Raw genomic sequence first — 5939 nt, forward strand, 5'->3', positions numbered from 1 at the left:
AGCTTACCGTACCCGTCAGCACCTGAACAGACAAGTTGTGCGTGAGTCTTCCTGACTTCCAGCTGGAACTGGAACTCTGATGGTCTGTGATGCTGCAAGATTTATATCCTGTCAGATTCTCTTTTCTGCTGCCTCCTCCCATGACACTCCTCCAGACATGACAACTACCATTTGTAACAGCCATGAGATGAGGCCTGCAGTCAGATTATATTTTTCTCTGCAAAGAACAGGGAAATAATGAGAGAGGAAGCAGGTAGTGTCAAGGGCGTCACTTTGTGTTGAAAAGGGGTGGGGACACAATGTCTCAGATTAGGGTGTGACATTACACTTGAGATCTACGCTCCGAGATGTGATGACGCACAAATATTGGGTTCACTATAACAAGATGAGAGGATATTTTAACACTATTTTGAAGAAATATTCAATGCTGAAATATGTGTCCCCCAGAATCTTTTTTGGATCATTTCATTTCTGCATTCTGGAGAAGTTTGTGCACCAATTGGTATTGTGCTTCTGTCCCTCACTCCTGTCAGACTTTATTATACATGTTTATGTTTTAACTGGACTTTGACTGCATACTTCATGCACACATTCCCCTTTATAGACCCAGATGGTCTCAGATGAGGCAGGAAAATTTACCTGCGGCTGTTGTAACTTTGTTTCAGTATAATATTCAAGTCCCCCAGTCTTTGACTTTCCTTAAAAGTGTGTTACGTATGGAGCCGCAAGATAAAACATGTAAAGATAAAGCCAGATTTTAAAAATGGGCATTTATACCTAGCGCCAGGGGGTAAAATTTAGAGAACACAGTCATTTTTGTGCTCTTCATTTTGCACATTAAGATCAACATTCTACGGTATATTGCTATAGACAACGCCTTTTGTCTATCTAAAACTGACATTAGACTTCCTCAGCACAGTGAGTGAAGGACTGTCTAAAGGGGGGGAGCCTCCCCCAAATCCCAATGTCCAATGAGTCCAAACGTAGATTCACTAAACTAAAATCGTCCAGTGCCAAATAAATCCCCCCCCTAAATCCCCCACTGCTACACATAAGCGTGACTTAACTTAATCTAAGTCACGTAAGAAATGTAGTTATTTTAACCCAAACCATTATCTTATCATCGTTTCACATCCTCTAGCTAAATGTGTTTTGAGGTTATAAATGTGGCCAAATCTGAACATGGATTTATCATTGATCACAATTTCCATCAAAGAGCATAATGGATTTTGGAAATTTTCTTTCACAATGCTTTCCTGTAATCATTCAGATATTCATGTGAAAGAGGCTGAGTAGAGTGGTAATTACTGCATCAAAGCAGTTACTAGTAACGCGTTACTGCCCAACACTGCCCAGGGTGTTGAAAAGCAACGTCAAGGGGTCGCTGTGGGATGAGAATGGATTGGGATAATAAATCAACCAACAACAGGAGGAAATACCAAGGAAGGACTTATAGCAAGCAGAAACCTCAAGCAGAACCTTCACTAAGGGTGGATGGCCAACTGCCTTGGCAAGGAATGTATACAGATGAAGAGGGAGAGGAGGAGAGAAGAGCTCATTGCATCATGGGAAGTCTCCCGTATATAACTAAGCAGCATAACTAAGGGATGGTTCAGGACTCACCTGAGCCAGCCCTAACTGTCTCGCTCAAGGACAATTCTTGGTCTGTAATCTCATGAGAAGCAAGTCGTTGCAGGAAGACAAAGGTTGAAACGAGGGAGTTGTTGTGTATGTAGAGAAGCTACTAGCAACTTTATTTTCACACCGTTACTCCACACAAACTCTCCTTTCTCCTCTCTCCTTCTCTGACTCAGGTTTACACTGGTGTCTTTCTGCAACAACTCACCTTCCAGGAGGTTTCAGAGCGAGAATTGTCCTTTTCTGAGACTTCAGTTTATTGTTAAAAACAAAGGGGGTCACCTGGAGTCCCTTGTAGGAATTCTTTCCATGATGTTGTCAGACACCTGGCGTAACAGTCTGAGCATGTCGCTCTCAAAATTAAGCATCGCGTTAGTACAGGCAGGTACAGCTCAGCTCATAAGCTGATAGCAGCCATCTTAAGCCAGCCACATCAGTTGACAGCTCAGCTGATTAATCTCTTAGCATTCATTGGTGAATTGCATACAGGCACCTTATTTAAGCTGCCGTAGCCTACCTACCTCCCCTTGCTGCTTCCTTTGCAACAACTCATAACCCTCCGCCACCCCAGCTCCACCTTTCAGGCAGTGTCTGATACGGATGCATGACAATTATTGATCCGATTCGGCAAATTTCTTTTTTGGAATCATATCGGACATGTGCTGCTGCTGTTGTTGCGCTCTGGGCGTCACATTGCTGCTCATGGATAGAGCCACAGAGACACAGTGCAGGCAGATAGGGCCAAACAAACGTAGTCAAGGTTTGGATGTTTTTCACTGAAGAAGACTTATTGTCTTTTACTCCTGAGATTCTACTGCACGCACTACAGTAACAAGGGTAGCTGTCATCAACTCGAGTTGGACAGAGTTACCTTCACTTCACCGTCTCCACCTCAGCCTCTCTCTGTGCAGGCCGCTGTGTGTGGGTGCACGCCCATATGTGTGTGTTCATGTGCAGAGGCGACACAGATCAACAGAGACCGCAGCTTGATAATAAACAGTACGGCCTTTAGCCCCAGGCCCGTTAACATAGTGTTTCAGTGCCATCTTGTATCTGATTACTATGTAATTCAGATCAGATGTGTTTAGTTACAGCCAGCAGACTGAAGGTAACACCTTAAACAGCAAGGGAAAAGGAACCAAAACCTTCTCAAAACAACAGAGAAACATTATGGCTTTAACTCCCCCGTAGAGATGCCCAGAAGCAGTCAGATTTGGATCACCTTTCAACTTAAGAAAAAGAAAGATTTGAACACAAACTGCAAGTATTGTGCATTTCCGATCCATATAACGTTACAGCATCCGCTGCCGCATTTCTACCGTTAAAAACCACCAGGTCCCTGCCGCCGCTCGACTGCGGTTATGTTTAGCCTATTTTTACCTTCTGAGAAATCCCTTACCTAACACAACACAGGCTTGTCCCCTGCTCCTTGATTAGTAAATCCAAAAGCAGAACAACCATCCAGAATTTTGGCAACGCAAAAAGTAACAAACTCAAAGTAACAGTGTGTCACTTGCATATTGGTTTGCAGACAACGGAAATTAACGTCTCTCCAAGGGAGGAGTCAACGTCACATGAAAACTGAACAGGATATGTGTACACAGATGCAGGGACGGAATTGCACAATAATTCAGGCTACCCTGTTCACACAAACCACCAGACTGCAAATTTTGTAGATTACCCCTATTTTTTGACGGGTACCAAACTTGGTATAGATTGGCCACCTTCATCTGGAAAGAAAGTTGTCCATATTACAAAATACAAACATTTGGGACTGACCTACAAACAGGCCTAGCCTATCTTAACAATGAATTTTCAAGATATGCTATGGCTATGGGTGCACCCTCAAAAACTCTCTCTAATCTATACAACATTTGCTCAGATGTTCAAATTATTATCTTTACACCCAAGAAATCAATCATAGGCCTATCAAAAGCGGACAAAAACTTCACATACATACACGTCTACTGGCCTTGGACATAATCAACAACAATGAAAGGAAGTAGGCTGCAGGCTATACAAGTCTAAAAAGCATTCCTACAAAAAACATTTAGTACACAAAAACATTTGTGCTCACTGCACAAAGATCATCATATAATAAAATACAGTTGTACTGGCAAGGCAGGGATACAGTAGTGCACAGAAGCCGTTGCAATGGCTAAAACCGATGGAGCACCTGGTGTTTACTCGCAGAGAACTTGTCTGCCTGTCTGTTCACATGCGAAGCACAGTAAGACCCCGCAGATCCATGAGAGCACACAGGAAGTGCATTGCTCCCCATCTTAAAAGGCCTTGAGACATGCCTGATGCGTGGATTCTCCTGCTTGCTATTTTATTTCTAAAAAGCTTGCTATATTATCACTCAATAAACGGCCAAACCTGCCGTCACACCATGGGAAATCTCCCAGTGCTCTGGTGTGCTGGTACACAGAAGAAAGTGATTAAACAAGCTTTCAGTGCCACTGACTCGAGGAAATTATTTTCCACTTTTAAAGCTCTACTAAATCCTCCTCCACCACCCACAACCTTGTCTGGTGACCTCTGCTGCCTCCTTCACAGACAAAGTTGCAGGTATAACTAGCCAATTCTCTAAATCACTCAAAATCAGCCATTCTATTCCCGTCCTGGTCAGCGCTCACTGTGCACACGGCACAGGAAAACCTACCATGTAGCAGTCCTTACACATGTCTCCCTCCATCTCCCTCGGGAAAAGCACAAAAGGCTCAACAGCAAGGCTAACATGTAGCAATCCTACTACATCTTTTTCTCTTCCCTCCCAGGTCAATGTCACTTAACTCTCCTCGTTTACTCCTCTCATGGAAAGCGAAGTATCAGAACTGTTGACCCGTAGCCATCCCACTACATGCCTTCTGGACCCGATTCCTACAAATCTCCTCCAAGCCATTTTTCCTACTGTGGTCCTGGCAATCACTCCTGTGATAAATACTTCTCTGGCTTCAGGAACCTTCCCGACCACTTTCAAAAGGGCTCGGGATACACCCTTGCTCAAAAAGCCCTCGACCCAACTCAAGTTAAGAATTATCAGCCAGTTTCTCTTATACCATTTTTAGACAAATCTATCGAACGGGCAGTCTTCAAACAGGTCTCAGAATTCCTTTCATGGAAACCTCCTAGATGCATATAAGTCTGGTTTTAAGAGTGGCCAGAACTGAAACGGCTCTTTTGTCTGTAACAAAAGCCCTAAAGTCAGCTAAAGCTGCAGCCCAATCCTCAGTTGTTATCCTGCTTAACCTATCAGCTGCCTTTTACACAGTAAATCACAGGATCCTGCTATCCTCACTCTCAACAATTGGGATCTTGAGTAAAGCACTCCGGGGTTTCAATCCAACCTCCAGGGGCGTTCCTACAATGTTGTGTGGCATGGACAATTATCCTCCTCCCACTGCCTCTCCACAGGGGGGCCCCAAGGCTCAGTGCTTGGGCCTCTTCACTTCTCAATTTACACCACCTCACTGGGGCCGATCATTCGCTCGCACGGCTTCTCTTACCACTGCTACGCAGACGAAACGCAACTCTACCTATCCTTCTCGCCAGACAACCCCATCGTCTCGGCGTGGATCACGGATTGTCTCGGACAGCGAAGGAGGCTACTGGGAGATACACAAACAACTGAATTCTGAGTTTTTTCACCCACAAACAAATTGAAAAATTAAATTTATTTGTACTGATAATTTTTACACAATCAAACGTTTGAATGTCCCACAAGTACAAAACATTTTCAAACAGCTACAAGGCATTTGGGAGTAGCAGTGACAACATGTGTTGTATTTGATCAGGCTATGTACTTTGTCATGTCAATCATTTTACGCGATCTTCTTTGGTGATAAAATGTAGGAATGCAAAGTAGAATCACAGTAAAAAAGCTATTTTAACAAACTTTTTTCACCAAGCAGTTTAGAGGTAACATCATGCTAACAGTATAGCCTTATATTGTGACTTCCTAAAGCACTAACACATTGTTTTTTCCAGACTTGTCTGTAATTGTTTAGACTCAACAATCATGACTCCTTAAACATACAAAAGTCACTTTGAACTGTTTTTTATACTTAAATGTGCTCATCACTTATTCCATGGGCCTCTCACCATCACAGGATGAGTAAAATGGATGACTCTTGATTAATTAATTATGTCTAGGGTTGCCGAGAATCAAGGGCTGGCCCATTTTCACAGGTACAAAACTTTTTTACACATTCACACATTTGAATGTAAAAGTACAAAACATTTTCACAAGTACAAACTTTTTCACACAGCTAAAATACATTTGGGAGTAGCAGCGTGTC

At 43.1% G+C, this 5939-nt stretch overlaps 2 protein-coding genes across 2 annotated transcripts in view; both read right to left on the reverse strand.

The window, feature by feature from the left end:
• LOC123982745 (neoverrucotoxin subunit beta-like) overlaps positions 1 to 27 on the reverse strand; it is a 9544-nt gene extending 9517 nt beyond the window's left edge. The window contains exon 1 of the mRNA XM_046068545.1: positions 13 to 27. The gene's annotated coding sequence lies outside the window, so the exon portion shown is untranslated. The remainder of the gene's footprint in view (positions 1 to 12) is intronic.
• The window catches only part of LOC123982746 (stonustoxin subunit beta-like), an 868592-nt gene that overhangs the window by 858952 nt on the left and 3701 nt on the right, over positions 1 to 5939 (reverse strand). The gene's annotated exons all lie outside the window — the stretch shown is intronic.

The sequence above is a fragment of the Micropterus dolomieu genome, linkage group LG14, assembly GCF_021292245.1.
Source record: "Micropterus dolomieu isolate WLL.071019.BEF.003 ecotype Adirondacks linkage group LG14, ASM2129224v1, whole genome shotgun sequence".
NCBI classification, from domain to species: Eukaryota; Metazoa; Chordata; class Actinopteri; order Centrarchiformes; family Centrarchidae; genus Micropterus; species Micropterus dolomieu.